Source organism: Ambystoma mexicanum, chromosome 1p (genome assembly GCF_040938575.1).
Source record: "Ambystoma mexicanum isolate Mex_15411 chromosome 1p, UKY_AmexF1_1, whole genome shotgun sequence".
Lineage (NCBI taxonomy): Eukaryota > Metazoa > Chordata > Amphibia > Caudata > Ambystomatidae > Ambystoma > Ambystoma mexicanum.
In genome coordinates, this window is record NC_090921.1 from 515,921,223 (window position 1) to 515,942,288 (window position 21,066).

General features: G+C 50.4%; 1 protein-coding gene across 1 annotated transcript in view; it reads right to left on the minus strand.

Annotated features, from left to right (window-relative positions):
• CREB3L3 (cAMP responsive element binding protein 3 like 3) overlaps positions 1 to 21,066 on the minus strand; it is a 180,816-nt gene that overhangs the window by 4,753 nt on the left and 154,997 nt on the right. The window lies entirely within an intron of this gene.

The following is a 21,066-nucleotide window of genomic DNA, read 5'->3' on the forward strand; positions in this document are numbered from 1 at the left end:
TCTACTGGTAAGTGGTACATTTTTTCAATGTGGGGGCGTGAATATTCACCATGAATCTGCACAAGCGAGCAAGAGAGGCCTAGTCAACTGCAGAGGATTGAGTGTGTTCTCCTCACAATAAATGTATTAAAAAAAATTGGTTAAAATGGTGTCTTTTATGGCATCCCTTTTCAAGAAAAGTGGGTAAAAAGCATACATTTTACCTTCGGTTTGTAGGGTAACGCATATAAAAATATAATAGACGCCAGAACATGCCATTACACTGGGCTATTTTCATGATCCCTTTGCCCATAGTATTCTGTCAGTGTCAGAAGACATTTTCATGTTGCTGTGCCCAATAATGCCAACGTACCAAAACATTGAATTGAATTGATTGTTTATTTGTATAGCCCCTATACACAATGTGTTTCAAAGCGCTTCAAGGAGCGAGGGAACATGGGAGAATACAGTTACATTCTTACAAGTCCTTGAAACAATTCAGAATGTGAAATAAAACTATCTTAATCAGCCTGGCGACATTTTAGATAGTGCAAGGAACAATAAAGGAGGCGGGGAGAGGGCGGGTGGAGGGAAAATGAGACAAAACAAGCAGTTACATTACTATGCCTGACGACAATTGATGTGGTGCCGGAAAAATAAAGAAAGGAGGTGGGGTAAGGTGGGAGTAAGGGGTGAGGCAGAAGGAGAGGAACAAAACAAGCGACTAACATACTAGGTCTGACGACGATTCAGAGTAGTGCTGGAGGGGGAAGTGGGAGGAGAAGACAAGGAGAAAAGGGTGGAGAGACAACAAGCTGCTATCACAAAGGTCACGAGGCAAATGATAGAGTAAGTGCTAATGAACAGTAATAGGGAGGAGGAGGGGGCAGGTGGATGAGAAGAAAGGCGGCTACAATTACTATGCCTGACAGCAATAGAGGTAGTGCTGGAATTTAACAAGAGGAGGAGAGGGGAGGGGAGGAGGAGAGGGCAGGTGGATGAGAAAGACAGGCAACTACAATTACTATGCCTGATGGCAATTGAGGTAGTGATGGAATTTAACAAGAAGAGGGGAAGGGTGGGGAGGAGGAGAAGGCAGGTGGATGAGAAAAACAGGCGGCTACAATTTATGCCTGACGGCAATTGAGGTAGTGCCAGAATTTAATAAGAGGGGGGGAGGGGAGGAGGAGAGGGCAGGTGGATGAGAAAGACAGGCAACTACAATTACTATGCCTGACAGCAATAGAGGTAGTGCTGGAATTTAACAAGAGGAGGAGAGGGGAGGGGAGGAGGAGAGGGCAGGTGGATGAGAAAGACAGGCGGCTACAATTTATGCCTGACGGCAATTGAGGTAGTGCCGGAAATTTAACAAGATGAGGGGAGAGAGGGCAGGTGGATGAGAAAGACAGGCGGCTTCAATTAATATTGCTGACAGCAATTGAGGTAATGCTGGAATTTAACAAAAGTAGGGGAGGGGAGGAGGGAATAGGGCACACAACCATCACGGGGGCAGGGGAGTGGGGTGGGGGCGCACACAACCATCACGGAGGGGCATGGGGGGTAGGGGCGCACACAACCATCATGGTGGGTGGGAGGAAGGGGCTCACACAACCATTATGGGGGCCAGGGGTGGGATGGGAGCACACACAACCATCAAGGGGGCAAAGGGGGGGTGCACACAACCATCATGGAGGAAAGGGCGCGTGGGGGTGCAAACAACCATCACAGGGGGCACGGGGCATGGGGGCGCGCACAGCCGGCATGGGGTTAAGGGGGTTGGGGTGCACACAACCATCACAGGGGGAAAGTGGGGTGGGGGTGCACACAACCATCATGGGGCAAGGGGTGATGAGGGCGCACACAACCATCACAGGGGGCAAGGGTGGGTGGGAGCGCACACAACCATCACAGGGGCAAGGAGGGGGCGCACACAACCATCACAGAGGGCAAAGGGGTATGGGTGCACACAACCATCGCGGGGGGTGCACACACAACCATCACAGGGGGCAAGGGGGGTGGGGGCATACACAACCATCACGGGGGGAATGGGGTGCACACAACCATCATGGGGGGCAAAGGGGGCTGAGGGTGCACACAACCATCATGGGGGGCAGGGGGGCACACACAACCATCACGGGGGGCAGAGTGGGTGGGGGTGCACACAACCATCACAGGGGCAAGGGGGTGGGATGCACACAGCCATCATGGGGGCGGGGGGTGGGGCACACACAATTATCACTGGGCAGGGGGGGCACACACAACTGTCATGGGGGCAGGGGTGGGGGTGCATACAACCATCACAGGGGGCAGGAGGGGGCACACACAAACATCACAGGGACAGGGGTGGGGGTGCACACAACCATCACAGGGGCAGGGGGGGTGGGAGCGCACACAACCATCACGGGGGCAGGAAGGGGTGCACACAACCATCACGGGGGCAGGGGTGGGTGTGCACTCAACTGTCACGGGGGCAGGGGGGCACACACAACTATCATGGGGGCAGGGGGTGGGGGCGCACACAACCATCACGGGGTTCAGGGGGGCACACGCAACCATCATAGAGGGCAGGGGAGATGGGGGCACACACAACCATCACAGGGGCAAGGGGGCACACACAACCACAGGGGGGCGCACACAACCATCATGTGGGGCAGCAGTGGGGGCGCACACAATCATCACAGGGGCAGGAGGGGGCGCACACAACCATCAACCATCACATCCCCTTGCCCCCCCTTGCCCCGTGATGGTTGTGTGCGCCCCCCTGAACCCCACCCCCTATGTTGGTTGTGTGTGCACCTACTGCCCCCTGTGTAGGGGGGAGGAGCCGCACACAACCATCACGGGGGGCAGGAGGCTGTGGGTGCACACAACCATCACGGGGGTGGGAGGGGGTGCATACAACTATCATGGGGGAGGGCGGGAGGGGGTGCACACAACATTCACGGGGGACAGGGGAGGTGTGGGTGCACACAACCATCACAGAGGCTGGGGGTGCACACAACCATCACGGTGGCGGGGGGGGGTGGTGCACACAACCATCACGGGGGCAAGGGTGGGTGGGGGTACACACAATCATCACTGGGGGCAAGGAGGGGGGTGGGGCCGCACACAGCCATCATGGGTGGCAGGTGCGCACACAACCATCGCGGGGGGCGCACACAACGATCACGGGGGAAAGGGGGGTGGGGGCATACACAACCATCACAGGGGGTAAAGGGGCGCACACAACCATCACGGACACAAGCAAACATGTCTGCGCTCGCTGCACTAATATATGTCAGTATCCCCACGAATCTCAGCCTTTACCCACAATGCACTAATGCCAGTGTAAAAAAAGCATGTCAATGATGGCTATGCCAATATATGCCAATAATGAAACACGGCTTGTTAGCTTTGCCAGTGCACAGCGCGTCCATGCTGGGCTGCATCCAAATTTGCCAGTTTTCCCATATAAGCACACTAACGGTGGCTATGCCCGTAGCGCACGGTCGCTGTAGGAAAACATGTCAGTAATGTCCAAGGTACGTTCATGGCTGTGGCTGGCAGCTCGTTCTTTCCCCTCCTCCTCCCTCAACACCCCTGCTGCGATTGCCACCACTCCCACAGGCAACACTGCACACTCAGTCACTGACTGGACTCACTCACGTGCACACGCATCAACATGGACACATGCGTGCACTCAGTTTTGAGGCCTAAATGCTCAGGCTAGGTGAGCAGTTAACTCCAGCTGCAGTGAAGCTGCAACTCCCGGGGCAATTAGAGGCAGCAATATATCCCGCACAGGGAGAGCTCCATCCCGGCCAAAGGGAGTGTATTGAACGTCTGCTACTGTCAGAAAAGCACAATGCTGGGGGCTGGTGAATTAGTGAGTGCCCCCGTAGAGTATTGTATTTTTTGCATACATCGGCGCTGTCTTAAAGCCAATTGGAACTCAATTTAACTGTATGTTCCAAACCCCATCACACATAAAAAGGGGGGAGATGCTTTGATATGATATGATATGGCATTTGCAACGCGCCTATACACAAGTGTTTCAAGGCGCGACGAGGAGAGACAGACAACGATCCTACTAGGCCAGGTGTCATTCAGATCGCGCAAGGGTAGAGGGGGACGGGAAAAGTGCACGGGGAAAGGGAGAGGGGAAAGTGCAGTACAGGGTTAGTAATGAACAAGATAAATAATAAGGGCCAGCTGGTGGCAAGTGCAAGATAAGTGCAGACAAGTGCTGGGAAGGGGGGCTGTAGGGATACAGACACAGTCCTGCAGTGCAGGGGTTGCCAGGAAGGCAGTGCAGGGGAGAGTGGCTGGGCCAAGGACAGAGATCGGTGAGAGTGGCCCAGTTGCAGAATCAGTGCAGATTCGGTAAGGAATTTAGCAGGGGAGAGGGAGAGAGAAAGCAGAAGCAAATAGGAAGGTTTTGAGGTGCTTCCGGAACCGGAGATGGTTCTCCTCAAGTTTCAGGGAGGCAGGAAGGCTGATCCAGAGGGAGGACCCGGCTGTGGAGAGAGATCTCCCCCCAACTCGTTGCTTGGAGAAGCGGCTGACCCTGAGGGAGTTGGAGGCGGAAGAGCGAAGTGCTCGAGAAGGAAGATATTTAGGAAGGGAGAGTTGAAGGTCATTTGGCCCCAGGCCCCATTGTAGATCCGTGATCAGGGCTCAACTGCCGCACTGGGGGGACACCAGGACATCCCCTGGTAGGTCTCGGGGCATAGGGCCTCTTTGTTTAGCGCCGCAGCAGAAGTACAAATAAAGAAACCGTGGGGTCACCCAGCAGCCTGGGTGGTTCACAGTAAATTGGGTGCCGCCATCTGCCTCTGACTGCGAAGGCCTGGGTGGGGCTGGTCGCGCGCCTGCACATGAGGGGCACGAACCACACGTCGTGCCTTGCTCTGCTTCAGCCATACTGTGTGCTGTGTGTTAATTATTCACATTGAGCAGGTGCAGCCGGCTAGGGCTGCGCAAAAGGCAAACAGTGGTGGGTGCACTGACTGCCTGCTCTGAGAGAGTCAGTGCTGCTGGAGAGTCCACGACGCCGATTGGCAAATTGAATGACGACTGTGCAAGCAGGGCAGATGAGCTGCAAGCAACCGCAGGGCGCAGTATTACTAAAGTTCAGGTGCGTGCAGACTAGTGATCGTGAATCTGCTTGGATCGTGGGGATGCCTTCTCTGCGTTGGGGGGTGGGGGTGTGTGTGGGCGGGGTCTGTCGGGCTAAAATCGATACCGGGCCTAGCAAGCAATGTTTTCTCTGGCTGATCTTTTGCGCCGCCTCTGCTGCTGATGGAGGCAGTTAATGGGAGGAGGGAGTGTGTGCTTGGTGTTATGAGCCCAGATTCTGGGCCTGCTGTCAAAAGAGGTGGATGGCTGATCCAAGCTGGACCCAGCATGCAAGCGCCTCCTTGCCCGCCTTATGCAATTACAACAGCGCTTATGGCCAGCGCTCTGTGCGGTGAGCGAGCTGCAGGCAGTGGACACCTTGGTTAGAAAGCAGTGGCAACTTCCCTGGAGCATGAACATCTACATTTGAATACAAAGTCTCACAGTATTAGGCATTTTAAAGACTATGCATTCTACATCTTTAGCGGAAGTGCACTGTACTTCTTCTCAAACTAGGACACACACCCATCAGTGGCCCAGCTCTCCAGACACAGGGCGCGGACACCAGTGTTGTGCAACTTAGTTGGAAAGACTGGCGTCTTAACAGCAAATCTGAGCCATGTAAGCACAAAGCAAAATACCACCACCGCAATCTGTTCTCCCTCGCTGCTGCCCTGCCACATCCATCCCAGCTCTCCCCTTACCCGACCTCCCCAGTCACTATTATCACCCAACCCACCACCCCCACACTTCCACCTGTCTGCAGGTGAGGAAAGGTAGAGGCGTGTAGGAGAGGCAGCGAGAGGAAAGGTTGCCATTTAGGAAAGGCATTTGGAAAGCGGCGGAAAGCGGGGCAGTTGGGGAGCTGGAGGGAAAGCAAGTAGTGGGAATAAATGCTAGGAAGAGGGGCACACTGCAAAGAGAAACTTGCAGAGGGAAGGATGAGCAGGAAGGATACAATTAGTGGGATCACAACGGAAGATAGGCGCAAGCAGGGGAAAGGAAGGGCATCAGACAGCACCGACTGCTCGGCTCTCTCCAATTTCAAAAGGTGCAACACCGAGGCAGGGTGGGTGAGCAATTTCCCACACACCTGATTTTAAAAGCATAAACCAATGCAATTTCGAAAACACATTTAGACCAGAATGGAAAAGCATGAAAACCGAAGCATTTCTTAAACCTGTCTTTATTTACATTTCGTGCATTTGCTGCTTGTTTAAATATTCAAAGACGTTTCTAAGCCTGGGAAGTTGCAAAGTAAGTCTTGGGAAACTCTATAAAAGGATGCAGCGAGCAGCGCGGCACATCACAGATAGCCATCACAGCGCACCAACACCACCAAGGGTTGAGGGGAGTGGGGAATGACACAGCAGCAATATGTACAGCAGAGCTGCAAGGCAATCAATACTCTGGGCCTCATTGGGAGTATGGCGGTAAGGCAACAACGGCGCCGGTATCGCTACCATACCGCCATACTAGGAGTTCTGCTCGCGGGTGCCCTAGCAGCCACATGGTCTGACCAGGTGGCCGTACCGGCACCCGCAAGCATAACATGATGATAGCAACGGTACCGTTATGCACGGTACCGCTGCTACCATCCTCCCCATTCCCATTGAACCCTATGGCGTCTCAAATGGGAAAGGGGACGTACCGGCTCCGGCACCCGCGCAAGGGGAATTACTGGGTCTACTGAGGTCAGAATGGCCCAGTGATTCCCCTTTTGCGGGTGCCAGAGCCGGATGCGAGTTTGGGGGTAGCCTTGCCGGTAAAACCAGCAAGACTACCTGCAACCTTGTAATGAGGCCCTCTGTGTTCTGAAGCAGAGAGTCTTCCCTTGCTGCGCATTGGCGGTTCCACTGAAACTCAACAATTGAGGCTGCGTGGTAATATACTTCGGGGGGGAAAGAATTGTTTTACATTACTTTTCACAGCTGCGGTTGCGTTGTTCAGGAAAATGGGGGGGCTTGTACTATCTGCCCATGTGCCTTCTCAGTGCTGGTGGGTAACGCTTGCAGCTTTTCTGTTTTGTCCCCATTGTTTCCTATAGGACCTTTCGACCGAATTAATGATACCGTTCCCAAATTAAACGTAATGCTTTCTTTATGCTGTCTTGCTCTTTACGAGCCGACATATTAAGCACTTGAAAAACCTTACAAAATGCATCTTTTTATTTTGGAACACAATGAGAGGGGTTTGTGGGCAGTTTTGATTTTTGCCCCAGAACTTGCAAAGGTCAGTTTAGAAATATTTAGTAATAACGAATTTTCCACTGTACGTCAGTAGATGAATTCACTTTTGGCAGTTTTTTTTTTTTTTTTTTTTAACAAAGCAGCATTAGGTAATGAGGCCTACACATATTAAAAAAGCTTTGCACTGTAAATAGATAGAAACCTTTCCCCCTGACCATCTAACCTACATAAACAATTATAGTTTCTGTTACTTGAGGAATTCTATATTTTTAGATCAACATTTTCATGAAACTATTACAAAAGAAAGCTTTAATCCTTTCAAATGATCCTGCTATTTCAAGGAATGGTATGTGGTCAGCATTTAATTAGGCATTATATATAGACCTAGCCCAAGAGCCGTACAGGTTAGTGTCACATCACTCCCCCAGGACATAATAGATTTGACTACATATTGGATGGTAGTAGTCATTTATATAGCGCCTTTTCCCATTTGTATGGCTGCAAAGCGCTTTGTGGTAGGAACGCACTCGAAATTTCTCGGAGGAGGCTTAAGATTTGGCTAAGATTAGGACTTAAAATGTCTGGCTAGGCCCCAGTAAGAAACCCAAGTGGTCAGGCACGTCGGCGGGTACTGCCGCCCTCCCCAGCCAGCGGTGGGCCCCTCCCAGAGGCAGGCAACAGGGTGCACGAGAGACAGCATCAGCAGGCAGTGCCCGGGTAATGCAGCGTGCATCGACATCATCAAAGACATACCACTGGGACCAAGAGCAGCATCCCCAGAAGTGTCCAAGGCCCCCCCACCACTGCTATAGTGTCCCGATTGGCTGTCCGTGGACAGTGGGCAGATTATGTGGCCATCACGCGCAGCACAGCTACAGTGCAGCACCCACAACGCCAACAGTGTGCACCCATCGACATTGCAAAGACAAGGCAATGCTCAGGAGATGCAAACAGACAGCACAGTGCCCATGAGGCATGTGGGGTTATTGTAGGGCCACTGGTATCTCTGTGTCGCTGATCCAAAAACAGCAAAGCATTTCCCAAGACAAGTTAGACCTCTATGCAGACCTAGTGAGCCCCCTCATGAAGAGTTTGCCCAATTGAGCAAGTCCCAAGTTTTAAACTTATTTAAAACATGCATTTTTGAATCCATATATGTTTAAAACATGTTTTAAATGCATTAATTTTGACAAATGTTATCCAACATTTTCTTGGGGGATACTACTCTCCATCCCCTTATAGAAGGGTTGGGATCACACGCTTCTGTGAAATATGGGGCCACTTTAGAAAAAAATGAGGCCACCTTCGTTCCCGGTTCAGCCATGTTTGTGATCGGGAATTCATTCCTTGAAAAGAATGAAGCACTGGCAAAGCCAACAGGAGGACTGTCCCGGGAGGATAGCTCAGTGGCAACGTGTTCTAACCGACACAAAGCACCTCAGGTTCAATCCCCAGGTCCGCGCTTAGAAACCTCTGGGCATTTAAGTGTGTTAAAAATACGCAACTAAGACAAAAATGACAATTATGCAACTAAAAAAACAAACAATTCCTGTAACAGCACCTTGATGGCTGTGTGAGCGCTTTAAAAATGTAAATAAATAAATAAACAGTTTGGCATTTGCAGGTGTTCACTAAATTTTACACGTATGGGTGTGATTGCCGGACTTAGGGAAAGTATGTTGCTTTTTCTTATCACGTCGCAAGTGGGCTAAAGTACAAAACTGTAACCAAATCCGCAGGAAGACTGTCGCATGGGCAGACGTTATTCACCAAAAATGACAAAGAACTCTCACAAAACCGCATGGTTGATCATTGAGAGAGTTCTCTGTTAATATATTTGGGGTCATGGATTAAGAGGTGCATAGAACAATTATGCGGTGGGGTGGTGCGCCCTTCTTTTGAGGAAAGACCCAATAGGCACCAAGCATTGGTAAAGCCAATGGCTCTTGTTTATAAAAAGAGGAGTCTCGGATTTGTTTCCCTGTGTCTGCCCTGCGCCACAGTACAGAGAACATCTACACATATAAAGACCAGCCTAATGGCTTTACCAATGCTTGTTTGAAAGGAAGTCATGTTTTTATTGCATTTCCTGTCGGGGATCCATACCCTCCTCGATGTGTCTCAGGTGAGATCATTATTTTGGGCACATTTACTGTCCTAATGTTTGTGTTTGATTTTAGCACTCAAGCACAATATTTCACTTTAGGGGTATTTCTAGCCACACCATATCTGAAATAAACAGTCACACAGTGCCTGTTTCAGAGCGTCTTTCAGGATAGCTGGAGATAACTCAGGGGGTGCAGGCACCTGCTTTAAAAAATGGACTTTCAGAGCCACACTATCATTCAAAGTGCGGTGATGAAATCGGGGTTTCAAAATGAAAGGGTTTTTAAATCATGGGCCCCACTGTATGAACAGGGCCTGATCCTGAGCTTGTGCTAAATATAGCGAGGAAACCTGACCTTCTCTTCTCCAGTTTCCAGCACCATCATTCTGAGATGGGTGGAAATATTGGAGGGAAATGTGCTTTCCAGCAGCAAAAGCAGCTAAAATCTCTCTATGGAGGGGTGGGGACAAGTGGTCCAGTGGCATTACGAGCATTTCTCGAAAGATGGCCACTTTTCTGATTTAACTAGAAAAGTGGTGCTGCAGTCTGAGAAACGCTGCCATGTTTAGAATGGAGAAAAGTGTGCTGTGTTGTTTAATGGCACCTCCCAGGTTACCGTTAATGAACGCCTCTTTTGGCGGGTGCAGGAAGCGTGTTCTGGCCTCTGAATACAGTCTGTGCCAGCCCCTTACATGTGAGGTGGTTGGCAAGGCTGTTGCCGTGCCGTAATACACGGCTTTGCAGGAGTGGCGGTCTTCATTTTTCACCGCCACTCCCGTATTACTTCAGAATACATGTCTTCATGGAAAAGTATCTTTGAACTCGGACACAGCCCCTTTCCGTTACAACACGGACCTCAGAATCAGGCCCACAAGTGCCTAGGTTCAAGCGTGCACAGACTGTTTGCACAAACACTGCAATTGGGCAACCCATCACATGTATCAATTAAATGATTTACAGAATAGAAATTTGCTTTTGGCCTTTTGCTAGCATGCATGATATGTAACGAAGGTCGCGTTCCTATTTTTGGAGTGAAATATCCAATGTCTTTGTAATGAAGAGAGGAAAAGCAATGCATAAAGAAAAGGCATACCGACAAATCTGTTGCAATGCTTTGCTTTTTAACTATTGACACTTTCCCTAAAATTGCTTATGCAATCTATTTGCCTGGAGTCATCCAAAAGTCACTCCCCTGACATCTGTACACCCTACTTCCAAATAAACTGCAGACTGCGGAAGCCATGTCGTTAAAGATCGGGGGCCAGATTATCAAAGAAATTGTGCACAGCGGGAAATAACTGTGCTTTTTAGCACTGATTTCCACGTGGTCATTTTTTTGCACTTATCATAGAGACGTTTTGAAGCAGAGCATGGCCGCAAAAGAGATGCAATCATCAAAGAAGCGCTAATTAGCACCTCTTTAATAATTCAGCCTGCTTCCCTGGCAGCAAGGTGAGAGCTGGAGGCAGCCCACTGCAAGCCACGTTTAATACATCTGGCCAGGTCTGCTTTCTATACTGAATGGCAGCATGCTAAAATGCATTGGGCCTCATAAGGACTGTTGTTGCCATGCCGCACCATTACGAGTTTGCTCGCGGGTGCCGCTCTGGACGCCTGGTCAGACAGGCGTGCAGAGCGGCACCCGCAAGCAGACCAGGATGGTAGCAACGGTACCGTTATGAACGGTACCGCTGCTAACCATCCTCCCCATTCCCATTGAGCCCTATGGGGCCTCAAATGGGAATGGGGACATACCGGCTACAGGTCCCGCGAAAGGGAAATTACTGGGCCCTCCAAGGTCAGAATAGCCCGGTAATTCCCCTTTCACAGGACCCGGAGCCAGACCCGAGTTTGGGGGTAGCCATGCCCTCGTAATGAGGCCCATTGTTTAAAGAGTATTGAACTTAACCTGAACATTCTGCATGTCATGATGGCAGTGTGTTTATTTAGCCCAGTGTGCATGTTCCTTATCAAGAAAGAACTCTGAATTGTGGTTGAATTTGAACCTATTCGTAGGTTGAAAATTAATAAAAACAACGCAAATACATGTCCATCTTATTTGCTCGACCCTTTCATGTTCTGTATCAACGGGAAGCCCGTTTGTTGCAAGTGAAGTGTTTACCTTTAACAGAGTTTCCTTGGCACTAATAGGCACTTTACTGCTTTACAACTGGGCTCCAGTTGAAGCCCAGAAAGACATTGTTTACACAACAGGACAACATGACAAGTGTGAGACACGCCGCGTCGATATTTCAGTTAGCAGTGCTGTGCATTCTGGGGCGTGTAGTTGCAGTTTTGAAATTGTACGAATTTCAAGCACCCGAGAACGCTTAGTGCTGCTGAATCCAAAACTAGGATATGCTGAAGGTTTTTTTTTTAAAGAGGATGAGCTGCAGACAGCCCCCATAAACAACAGAGTAAATGTAAGAGCAAGGGCAGGAGACATTGTGCCTCCTTTGTAGGGACGGAGCGCATGACATTTTAACAGGACTTGATAATGAGGGAGAAGTGCCATGTGTTCATTAGCGTCCCAAAAAAGGAGGCACTGTAGTTGTGTGCCAAAAAGGACCCAAAGAAGGCTCCTGCCACACACACCTGCTGGGGCCAGATTATCAAACATTTTCACAAGTTCTAAAAAGTGAGCAAATGCTCAGATAATATAGAATGGAGAAAACAGGTTATGTCACAATCGGTATTATCTAAAAAGATATGCACTGGGGCAAAAATAAACCGTACTGTTGTTTGTCCTATGTTTGCAGCATAACAAAAAACGAAATCTGTTTGCTACATTTCTTTTATATTACTCATCAAACATAGTAAATAAAACAGTCTGTCTTCTTTTTGCCCTTGTGAAAACATGTTTAGATAATACAAATCGGGGCTAAATCTGTTGCTCGATTTCCAATTATCTAAGCAGTAAAATCGGTGCTTAACTTATTTGCTCCACTTTTTGCACCAGTGCAAAGCTTTGCTTATCTGGACCCATATAATGCATGTTTCCCCTCAATGAAACAGTTGTGCCTACTGTCTGCAGCTTTCTGATAGCATGAAAGCAGCAGAAACGGAACACGCAATGTGATAAAAATGGCCCCTGGATGCCAATAAGTGACCACATTTGAACGTTAGACAATCACGCCTATAAACATATACATGCATAGAGTTTTCTATATGTACCTGATGCCAACTGAGCTCAGGTGTCCACACCGAACACTGACGGCTTGCTGGAGGGCCATCAGCATTTTACTTGCACAGGTGGGCTGCCACTGATCTTATGAAGATGACCCTACCTCAGGAGTATATTAAGGGTCTTTGTGCAAGGCCGAAGTCGGCGCGAGCGGTCGGGAGCAGTGCTCCTCTACTTCTTTTAATTAAGTGTTACAGTTCCTATACTTTTATTTTAAAAAGAAACCGCTCTGGAATAGTTTAGTTTTAAAATAAAAGTGTAGGAAGAAGTTGAAACTTGCACTTTCAGTGAACGGCACAGAGCATTCCCCTAAACAGCAGGAGCATGGGTTTTGGGGTTTGTATTGTGCGTGCATGGGCGTAATTTTAGGAGGGGGACACGGGTGTTGCCCCCCACCCCCGCAACTTTCATGGCGCACTATGTTGTCCCCATCCATTTAGCTGGGGCACTTTTTCTTCAGATGACATGTCCCCCCCCCCAACATTTTCAGCAAAGTTATTCCACTGTGTGCGTGGGAGGGTGTGTGGCGATGGGGTTTGTGGGGAGCGGTGCAGGCCAGACCACTGCCTTTGTGGCTCGCATAATTGCGGGTCACGATGTGATTAATACCCGCTTCATTTGTATAGCAGAGATGAATTGAAGTTGGGGCGGAGTAGCGTTATCTATGCGTGTAGTTTGGGAGTGACTACATGCTGTGTGGGGAGGGGTGCCCAGTCTAGTGACTCGCCCTGGGCACCAAATGCACTAGAAACTGCCCCAGTTGCAAACCACAAGAAAGTCCCAAACCGCCCAGCAACAGAGAACATAAACACCGGATGTCACTGCCTTGGTACAGCAACAAGCTGGCTCGCTGCTCGCTGCCCCTCCCCCCCGCTGAACCTGGACTGCCACGTGCATTGCCAGGCTTCCGTTAGGCTCGAGACCTCCTGCTTCCCAGCATGCCCAGGAGAAGAAATTCCCAACAGTCGCTCGAGCTGAATGGCAGCTACAGACATTTCTAAAACGTTCATTCTTAACGTATTTTTGTTATTGTTTCTAGAAAAGTTAAAGTATTGCATTCTTATGGTCTATTAGAATGTATGGATCTGGCAGAAAATTGTGTAATATGTTTCTGTTTTTTATAATAACCTGCTAAAATCCTGTGCATTTACTGAGCCTTCACCCATGTTCTATGCTGTAATCTGCACCCACCTTTCAACCTGTACACGGTACAGCCAGCGCATCTAAGCTCCCCCCTCCCCACCAAATGGGCCACTGGGTGTTTATGGTACCCCTTGTTTGATGATAGAGTGAGAGCTGTGTATGCTGGGCTATTTGGGAGCTTAAAGAGAACCACCCTCCACGGGATTCCAGGCCAACCCTCGACTTTACAGGTGAGGAGAGCGATTACAGCGATATTGTTATGGAAGCATCCCAAAGAAAAGAACAACACAGGTAGAGGCGTTGCTGGGGGGCCGCTAAGGGGGCTGTGTCCCGGGTCTTTTGTTTGTAGCCCTGGATAGAAGCTCAGGGGCTACAACCAAAAGGCTATAGCTAGCCCTGAATCCCGCCACTCCCGACATTAGCTTAGCCCCTGATCTTTTCCAGGCCTAGCAACACCACTGACCGAGAAGCTGAGCAGGACAAGGGCTCAAGGTTGGCTTTCCTGGTGACCAGTGTGGATTAAGCTGCGACATGGGTCATAGCAGTTTTAGGGGAACGACAAGGAGGGACGATGTGAGTGGGAAGATGAAATAGAAAGTTGCTGAAAACAGAGCACATCCACGGTTAGAAAAAAAAACAATGGCCTTTTACATTACAGCGACAAGTAGACAGATTACAGAGTAATCCATTTCTTGAGAATGGGGCTAGCGGCTTTGAGTCAGTACGGCTAATTGCCAGCGCAGCGAGTGGACAAGAGCAGATGGACAGTAAGAGAGTTGAAGTGAGTGGGTAGCCCGTTTCTAAGTGTTCCCCATGCTGTCAGATGAGGCAAATGAAGTCACATGGGCAGTCAGTAGGTTGCCCACGCTCCCACAATGGCGTCAATTCAAATGCTCAGTTTGGGACCCGAACCTGGATCGCTGTCGCTGGTGGGAGACGAGATGTGAGAAAGCCATAATGAGTTAACTCACATGAGATGTACCCTTAGGTTTGAGTGCGTATGGACCATAAGCATATGATGCATTTGGGACAACAATAAACACGACAACAGACCAGACATCACATTCTGTGCTGGTGCACTTAATGTGTGACTCAGACTCCTGCCACCTGATTTTTACAACCACTCCACTGGGGGTCATTACAGTTTTGGCGGTGCTGGAAAAAGTGGTAGTAAACATGGTGGTAATTCCGTTACTGCCACTTTTCCCACACCGCCTAACTACAGGTTTGTCATTGGGGGTTGCCCAATTTACCTACAGCCAAGAGCTGCAATACGGCATTCCCCAGATTTACCACCCTTCCCGCCACCTGTAATATTCCAGTAATTCCGATATGTCAGGCTGCAGGAATGTTAATACCATTTGCTGGTATTCCAGAGAATTTACCGCCGGAATACCGGCAAACTCCTTATGAGCCCCACTATCTTGTATCCCTCCTTTTCTTGTTTGGGTAATTATTTAGCATAAACAACTAAACTCTGTTATCAATCATCAACACAAAAACAAAAATGGCTTTAAAAAAACAGAGGCAATCTCAGTGAAACACTTGTCACTTGAGCTAGTTTTCCATGTTAGTTTTTATGTGCTTTTATATGATTAATATTTACATTAAAATTTGCTTTTGAATTAGAATTACCAATGAGGTCAGGTTGAATTCTCCTAAGACTTCTGCCTTTCAGGTTTGCACTACCCCCACAGATGTGAGAATCCCATTAGTATCCAGTGAATTATGTATTTATAACCTAACATAGCGAGGTGGCCTCCTTTTTGTTGAAAGTTCATTGATGTCAGGTTAAAAACCACCCGCCCATTTCCTATACCTGATTTCCCTCCTTTTTTCTATTTAATGCTGTGTGGGTGGATCCAGGGCTCAGGCTCCTTTAGGTCCATTGTTTGTTATTGTCTCCCTGGGAGTATTTCCGCTCCCACTTTTTTTTCAATGAGAGTACTTGTTTATTTTTATGGAGTAAAAGTGGTTTGTCGGCCTTTTATTTGTTTTATTTTGTGTTAATAATAAAAAAAAATCTGGGGGAAGGAATGAACACCATGGGATACCCTCTTCTCGAGCATCAGTTCCTGGCATAGAGGTCACGATGATATCCTTCAAATCTTCTGTCACAGTAAATTCTCAGTACTGGGCAAACAGAAACTTTTCAGCAACTTCAGATAGACACCATGTTGTTCTCGTCCCACAAAAACAATCCTATTGTATTTCAGTGTTGATATTGTCCACATTGTGATTCTGATGGCACCAAAGTGTCTCTGCACAGCCCATGTGATGTATGTGGTACTGCAGAGGAACACTGCTTCTCATGTTCAATAGCAACTCATGATCTATTGGCTGGATTCGCAAGACCCCTTTCAGAAAGATGTTTAAAACACATATCTTATATTATTAAGCGATACATGTGCCTCTAGCCCCCCAAAATGGATGCCATTTGTAAATGTAACACTACTGGAATGCGGCTGTGGTCCTTTTGCGGTACAGAGACCGTTCAAAGCACTGTGGCTTTCATGATATTAAGGCATTGCCCACCTTTTGCAATCCCTTGATACAGGCATAAGGTGTGGCCAATAAGGAGAGAGCAAACCCAACCAGAGGCTACGAGGTCAAGGCTGGCTTTGATTCAGAGTCTTTACTGCAATTAGGGAAAGACATTGATTGATGATTACCACCCTAGTCAACATTATAAAAATCAAAGCGGCAGTGACAATATAAGGCGCCAAATAATGTCATTAATATTTTAGTTTCTTAATTGCTAGATTTTTGTGCCTGATTTGATCAGTTCAGGCAACAGTGATGGGACTTCACCAGCTCAGAATACGCTGTAAATTCACAAAATGTAAATAGTGACTGAAAAGATCAAATTATGCACACAAAAAAATAGCAATTAAGAAAGAAAAGGATCTTTTCAAGAATTGATTTGGCGCCAAATAGTGGTGTTTCTGCTTTCACTACATAATTGTATCGACTTGAACCCATTCACCATCAAACTCACATCCTACATATTGCCCAGGTACACAATACTGCACGCTACCAACAAACGAAACTGGAAGAGTTTAGATCTGGAATCCCGAACAGAACTGACAGAATCAACCAAACATCTCCCAGCTAAACAGAATGACTCCTGACGCAGAGGAAAAAAACCTTGCCGCCTGGATCACAGAGGCCTTAGACCAATTAGCACAAGTAAAACTTTTCAAAGCCACTGCTAAAAACGTGGCAGCACGATAGTTCACAGAAGAACTGAGAATCGAAAAAAAATTAACCGCAAACCGGAAAAAAATGATGGAGAAACCATTACAATCAATCAGACAAATGTAATACCAACGTCAATTCAGAATGTGCAAATCAGCAGTCCTTAAAACAAAAAAAACATACTACACCACAAGAATCCAATCAGCAACAAACCCACAAAAAGAACTATTCAAAATCATCAAAGAAATCAAAAACCCAACATCTTACAACAAAGGCATCAGGCCATCACAATCACAATGGGACAATATCACCAACCACCTAAGGACACATATAGAAACAATTAAACAAGCCATTGACGCAAGCCATGCAACAATGAACACAAATACAGAACTTGACCAATAACCAGCACACCACCAGCCACATCAACACTCAACCCTTGAACCCACAGATGAAGAAGTTTTCACCACACTAATAAAATACAGCATCCTCGCTGGATCCACCAGTGACCCACAGGCACCAGGCATCTACAAAGAAATCCTCAACCACAACACCCCAGCATCTTCCTTCCGGCTACTGATGAACCTATCCCTAAACACAGCAATAGTCCCTAAAACCTTGAAATCAGCATACATCAAGCCCCTCATAAAAAACAAAACATGAAGTGTGGAAGATCCCACCAACTAGATACCTATATCGAATCTACCTTACAGAGCAAAACTATTGGAGAACCATGTCTATAATATTCTACTCGTAGAAATGAACAGAATACTCGACCACTTGCAAGTCGGTTTCAGACCCACGAGAGGAACGGAATCAGCACTCATATCTATATGGGAGGAACTAAAAATAAATGCAGCCAATAGCACCTGATCAGTCCTCATAATACTGGACATATCAGCCGCCTTCAACAGAATCAGACACACACACTAATCCAGAGACCAAAGGAATGCAGTGTAAAAGACTCTACAATGGCTAATATCTTTCCTCACTAACCAAACTGAAAGAACTTACCTTCTGCCATTTACCTATAACACTAAAAACATTTCCTGCGGCACATCACAAGGTTCTACCCTTTCACCACTCCTCTTCAACCTACACATGTCCCCCAATGAAACTCATTCGAACCCACAGACTAACAGCCTACAACTACGCAGATGATACCCAACTCATATTCAAGATAACATCAACCCAAGACCCAAACAAAGCCCTCAACAAATGCATCACTGACATATACACCTGAATGACAACCAACAATCTCAAACTAACAGGGTAATTCATAGTAAATCGCACAAAAGTGGCGCACGCGACTGGCGCACAGCATGCCCGTGCGAATGTCTGCGCCAGCCGCATGCGCTAAAATCGATTTCCGCGCACAGCGTATTCATGGATTTTCACATCCAAAACCAGCCGTGGCGCAGCGTGGCGCAGCGACCCTGCAGCAGCGCCAGTTACGCCCCCAAGAACGCCCTCGCGCAAGGAAAAGCCTTCAAAATCCCCAAATAATCGCAAAGGGCTGCGCTAACCCTGGACCAGTACACAGGGCTGGCAAACAGCAAACGCCAAGCGGGGAACGTGTATAACAGGGGTTCGTGGGAAGAACCACACGCGATTCCAGCAGGGTACGTGTATTTTAGGGGTGCGTGGGAAGTTCCACACGCGATTACAGCAGGGTACGTGTATTTCAGGGGAGCGAGGGAAGTTCCACACGCGATTGGCCCCGTGCGAGCAGGGTACGTGTATTCCAGGGGTACGCAGGAAGTTCCACACGCGATTACAGCAGGGTACGTGTATTTCAGGGGAGCGAGAGAAGTTCCACACGCAATTGGCCCCGTGCGAGCAGGGTACGTGTATTTCAGGGGTGCGCGGGAAGTTCCACACGCGATTGTCCCCCTGCGAGCAGGGTACGTGTATTTCAGGGGTGCGCGGGAAGTTCCACACACGCGATTTCAGCAGGGTACATGTATTTCAGGGGTTCTGGGGAGTACTACACGTGAAATGGCCGTGTGGGTCCTCCCAGGTGTTCGCTCTACAACCTCCACGGCCCCTGCAGGCAGCCCACACCACGGGGGACTACCCTGCACCCCTGCTCATGTCCTGCACGCAGCCCATCCACCATGGGCATGCCCCCCAGCCAACCCACATGTCACCTTGCACTACCGATCAACAATGCATGTCTCCCACCACCCCCACCCCCCAGCAGTGCAGGGGCAGCCACCACCAGGCCCCCACCCATGTCCACCACCACCCCCACCCCCCAGCCACCAGGGGCAGCCTCCACCAGGCCCCCACTCATGTCTCCCACCACCCCCACCCCCCAGCAGTGCAGGGACAGCCTCCACCAGGCTCCCACCCATGTATACCACCACCCCCACCCCCCAGCCACCAGGGGCAGATTCCACCAGGCCCCCACTCATGTCTACCACCACCCCCACCCCCCCAGCCACCAGTAGCAGCCTCAACCAGGCCCCCACTCATGTCTCCCACCACCCCCACCCCCCAGCCACCAGGGGCAGATACCATCAGGCCCTCACTCATGTCTCCCACCACCCCCACCCCCCAGCAGTGCAGGGGCAGCATCCACCAGGCCCCCACTCATGTCTCCCACCACCCCCACCCCCCAGCAGTGCATGGGCAGCCTCCACCAGGGCCCCACTCATGTCCCCTATTACCCCCACCCCCAGCCACCAGGGGCAGATACCATCAGGCCCCCACTCATGTCTCCCACCACCCCCACCCCCCAGCAGTGCAGGGGCAGCCTCCACCAGGCCCCCACTCATGTCTCCCACCACCCCCACCCCCCAGCAGTGCAGGGCAGCCTGCAACAGGCCCCCACTCATGTCTCCCACCACCCCCAACCCCCAGCCACCAGGGGCAGCCTCCACCAGGCCCCCACTCATGTCTACCACCACCCCCACCGCCCAGCCACCAGGGGCAGCCTCCACCAGGCCCCCACTCATGTCTCCCACCACCCCCACCCCCCAGCAGTGCAGGGGCAGCCTCCACCAGGCCCCCACTAATGTCCTCTATTACCCCCACCCCCCAGCAGTGCAGGGGCAGCCTCCACCAGGCCCCCACTCATGTCCCCTATTACCCTCACCCCCCAGCAGTGCAGGGGCAGCCTCCAACAGGCCCCCACTCATGTCCCCTATTACCCCCACCCCCCGGCAGTGCAGGGGCAGCCTCCAACAGGCCCCCACTCATGTCCCCTATTACCCCCACCCCCCCAGCAGTGCAGGGGCAGCCTCCACCAGGCCCCCACCCATGTCTACCACCACCCCCACCCCCCAGCCACCAGGGGCAGATACCATCAGGCCCCCACTCATGTCTCCCACCACCCCCACCCCCCAGCAGTGCAGGGGCAGCCTCCACCAGGCCCCCACCCATGTCTACCACCAACCCCACCCCCCAGCCACCAGGGGCAGCCTCCAACAGGCCCCCACTCATGTCCCCTATTAATCCCACCCACCAGCAGTGCAAGGGCAGCCTCCAACAGGCCCCCATTCATGTCTACCACCACCCCCACCACCCAGCCAACAGGGGCAGCCTCCACCAGGCCCCCACTCATGTCTCCCACCACCCCACCCCCCAGCAGTGCAGGGGCAGCCTCCACCTGGCCCCCACTCATGTCTCCCACCACCCCCACCCCCCAGCAGTGCAGGGGCAGCCTCCACCAGGCCCCCACTCATATCCCCTATTACCCCCACCCCCCAGCAGTGCAGGGGCAGCCTCCACCAGGCCCCCATTCATGTCCCCTATTACCCCCACCACCCAGCAGTGCAGGGGCAGCCTCCACCAGGCCCCCACTCATGTCCCCTATTACCCCCACCCATCAGCAGTGCAGGGGCAGCCTCCAACAGGCCCCCACTCATGTCCCCTATTACCCCCACCCCCAGCAGTGCAGGGGCAGCCTCCAATAGGCCCCCACTCATGTCCCCTATTACCCCCACCCCCAGCAGTGCAGGGGCAGCCTCCACCAGGCCCCCACCCATGTCTACCACCACGCCCACCCCCCAGCCACCAGGGGCAGATACCATCAGGCCCCCACTCATGTCTCCCACCACCCCCACCCCCCAGCAGTGCAGGGGCAGCCTCCACCAGGCCCCCACCCATGTCTACCACCACCCCCACCCCCCAGCCACCAGGGGCAGCCTCCAACAGGCCCCCACTCA